This window comes from Myotis myotis, unplaced genomic scaffold (assembly GCF_014108235.1).
Source record: "Myotis myotis isolate mMyoMyo1 unplaced genomic scaffold, mMyoMyo1.p scaffold_m19_p_41, whole genome shotgun sequence".
Classification (NCBI taxonomy): domain Eukaryota; kingdom Metazoa; phylum Chordata; class Mammalia; order Chiroptera; family Vespertilionidae; genus Myotis; species Myotis myotis.
The window spans coordinates 45,974-50,200 of record NW_023416348.1 but is presented as its reverse complement, the minus strand read 5'-3'; positions in this window follow the sequence as shown (position 1 = coordinate 50,200).

Genomic DNA, 4,227 nt, shown 5'->3' with positions numbered 1-4,227 from the left:
TGCAGCTAACCGGAAATGGAGGCATTCTAATGTCACAAGAAGAACCGCAGCTGGTTCTAATCCTGGCTCTGCCACAGAGCGACACTGTGCTGACTCAACTCGAGTACTTTCTTCATCGAGGCCTCAATGTCCCCGCCAACACAAGGGACAGGAGGAGGGTGGGAAATTATGTGGTTTTGTGATGTCAACAGAGAGCCCTTGCAGGATTCATGGTGATTTGCCCTCAAGGCTGGGCTGGGGCAGGACAATCTGAAGGCCCAGCTCCTGGGGCTCAGGCCCGGATGCAGGGGAAGGCCTGCTGGACGGAAGCCCGCAGCCTCGGGGACCGAGCTGCCCACCACCGGGGCTGCTGCTCTGCAGAAGGGAACGTGTTTGAGAACCACCCTGGCGTCCAGAGACTCCAGAGGAATGTAGGGAAGACCAAGAGGTTCCTGTGACTGAAGACCATGGGTGCTGGCCCAGGTGTCCGGCCCACGCTTCCTTCCCAAAACAGAAACATGGCTTTCTAGGTCCTGAAACCTGGAGACACAGCCTGATAGTCCTGCTTCAGTGGCTCTAATCCAGACTCTCTGCCCCTTCAACCGGACATGGCAGCTGGCATTCGCCATCCCTCAGAGGATAACCCCGAGGAAGGCCGGAAAGAAACTCTCAATTCTTTCAGAGCTGGGAGGGAGGTGCGCACAGGGGACCTGCCATAGAGGGGAAGGTGCGGGCCCCACACACTGGTCACTGCTCCACATGGCTTTCCCCACTCGTGAAAGAGCAGCTTCCTGTTCTGAGTTGAAGTTCCTGCTGCTGAAATCAACTCACTTCCTAGGAGCAGGACACTGAGCCTCCTTTGGAGCCCCAATTCTGTCCTCTTCCGCCTCTCCTGTAGGCATAGTCTGCCGGGTGTCGCTGGAAACAGAGGAGAAAGAAAGAACAGTCTGGTTTTATATAAAACGTGTCAATGGACTCATCGGCCCTGGCTGGGACCTGGCCCAGAAGGGCCGGCATTTTCCGGGGACTCGGACATCACGGTGCTCATGACCGTCAAGCTCGCCGAGGGGGGAAGATGGGGAGGGGAGCTTGTGGCGTGGGTCCGGGAACCCTAACACGTGAGGAGACCTGCTGTAGCACCAAGGAGCAGGCTGGACCACATCTCAGGAGAGCAAGCCCCGAACCATGTGCAACTCAGGATGGCAAACCCGTGGGCCTTGACGGCAGAGACCCTGGTTTCCTTGCTTGAACATGAGTCCCCTGGATCGAGGCAGCAGCTCAGGCTCTTTTGGCCATGAGGCTGCCGAGGTCCCACCTAAGACGCGGGCTCTTCTGAGACTTCACCGTGAAGTGAGCAGCTGTGAAAAGCGGTGACTCGCAAACCGCTGGGCCCAGGACCACCGACCCTGACCTGCTCCCAGCGGCCTTGGCTCGGCATCTGTTCTTCTAGTCTGTGTTCCTCTCTTCCCTCAGCCGTGCTGCTGGGCCTTATGCTAGAGCGCTTTCCTGTCTGGCTCTGACCGACCCCCACCACTAGGTGCACAAATTCACACAAGACAGGCCCCCAACCCGCCCCGGGCTGGGAAGACTCCACTCGGCGCAGCTCAGGAAGCCTGCCCACTCCCTGGCCTCCTGCACACACTGTCTAATGCAAAACCTTCATCAGATCATCCCCCTGGGTAACAGGCCCCGATGCTTCTAGTTGGCACATACCCAACCTCTGCTGGTCATTGGGACCAGCTGCGCTGTAGAGAGCCAACTCAGGCCACGGTCATTTCCACCCCAAACTACAGTGTGGCTTTCCCTGTAAACCATCCTGGGTAGGTGGTGAGCCAGCTGTAGACGAGCAGAAGAACCCGGGAGAAATGTGAAGCAGCACCGTGACCCCGCGGGGCTGGGTCAGTGCCCCTGTGGCCACTGTGACCATGTCCCTCTGTCCCTCATGGCCAGCCACTCCCCATCACAAGGAAGGACAGTCCCACAGCTCAGCACCGAGGGGTGAAGACCACCCTGGGCCCACCAGATGCATCTCGGGTCACTTGACTTCCAACCCCAAGGTTTCCAGCACCAAGCCTCTTCCTCCTGCCTCCTCTCTGGCAGCTCCCTCGGCCCTTAGACCAGCCTCCCATAAACACTCACTCCCAGGGAATCTGACTCCTTAGCAAGGCATGGAGGCCTTCCCCATCTGAGTGCCCCCTGCTCCAGCCTTCCCTCCTGCCACTGCCTGCACCTTCCCTGCACCCCGACCACCCGTGCTCCACCTTCACGTCCCCCCAACTCCCGCCTCCCCGGCTAGCCCTGTCCCCATCCGGGTCAGCTGCAGAACCCCAACTCCCACACCACGCTTCCTTCTCCGCCTCCTTGGAGCTCCTCAACATCTGTCTGCTGGGCACACAGCTCTGCTCACACGCCATCACCCCTGCCTGTGCGTGGCCACCAGGTCACTGGTTCTGTGCACCTCGCAGGGCCTCCGCCACAGCCAGGTCCGTGTCGTGTCAGCAGAGGGAGGACAACCGCGGCGCTCCCACAACCCTCTCTCCAGCCCCTCAAGCGGAAATCAGACAGAGAACGGGCTCAACCCGCGACCTGGATGGCTTCCCTAGGTACCTCTCTTTACCTCTGTCATCATTTTTAAACTGAGCTTAATTCCAAAAGCAGATTAAGAAGCGGCTGGCAGTGGGCCATGTCGTTGAAGCCAGCAAAATCCAACCACCGCTCCTTGCAGAATTCTAGAGCCATTCCGGGGAAAGGAGAGCAGGGTGCACTGGGAAGATGGTCTGTTCCCTTGCCCTGGGGACACCAGTTCGCCGGCGGGCTCTCTGCCCAGAATGTGGAGGCCTGGGCGTGGAGCTGGAAGCCCGCAGCCCTGTGAGGACAGGTGTCGGTCACCCCTCCCCCTTACACGTTCTCAGTGCAGTGCTGGTCACATGCGTCCAGGATGCTCTGGTTCAGCTCTTTCAAGGTGTCTATCTCGCTCTTCAGGCGACGTTTGTCCTCTTGCCAGTCCTTCTTCGCACGGGTGAGCGACTGAAACACAGATCAACAATGTCCTCAACACCACGGGCCCCTGTGACTCCACTGCTGGGAAACTGCTCCCAAAAGGAGAAAAGGGCCACGTGCATGAACATGGCCATTTCGGCATGAGCTTCACCAGTCGCAAGGACCAACACAGCCAATGACATGGGGATGGCCGAGTGCACCGGCCAGTCGCGCAGCCCTGCCCACGTGTGGCCACTGAGCACTGAAAACACAGCCAGTCTGAGCAGAGAGGCGCCATCAGTGCAAAATGTACAAGAGGCTCTGAGGACTTGACAGCCATTTTTAAAAAGAATGTAAAGTATCTCATTAGGAAGCAGCCCAAAGGGTGTGGCTCAGGTGGTGGAGCGGCCCCCCATGCACCAGGAGTTCACCAAAGAGATGCCTGGTCAAGGAACACGCCCAGGATGAGGGCTTGATCCCCAGTAGGGGGCGTGCAGGAGGCAGACCATCAGAGGTTCTCTCTCATCATTGAAGTTCCCATCCCTCTCTCCCTCTCCCTTCCTCTCTCTGACATCAGAAAAATAAATGCCGGGCTGGATAGGAATTCGGGGCTGAGGTTGCTCAACTCTCCACCCAGAACATCATCGGGCTGGAGTGGCGGGAAAGCCCAAGCTTTGGCTTCAAACAAACTGAGTTCAGACCCAACCTCAGAGGATGAGGATGGGCGCCAGCTCACAAAAGCATTGTGAGAATTCAGTGAGATGACACGGGGAGCACAGAGCAAAGAGCTCAGCCGCGAGGACAGAATGTAAACAGCACTTAGCTGCTTCCATGCACGCCCCGCCCCCCCCTCCACCGCCCGGCCCTGCGAAAAGGAAAGGTCAGGCCCTAACCAGTTTAGCACAGTGGAGAGAGCATCGGACTGCGAACTAAAGGTCCCAGGTTCGAATCCGGTCAAGGACACATGCCCAAGTTGTGGGCTGGCACCCCGCGGGGGTGGTGCAGGAGGCAGCGGAACCACGATTCTTTGTCCTCATAGATGTTTCTATCTCTCTCTCCGTCTCCCTTGTTCTCTCAAATCAAGAAAAATAGATTTAAAAAATACAAAAGCAAAGGTTGGTGAGAGGTCTTTTCTAACACATCCCCACCAGCCAAGGTGCTTGTCCCTGTTAAATGCCTCTGGCTTCCTCTCGGCCTCTGGGTGACATTCCCTCACAGTTTTGGGGCACAGATGCCAATGAGGACCCACTCGGACATGGCTGAGCCCCA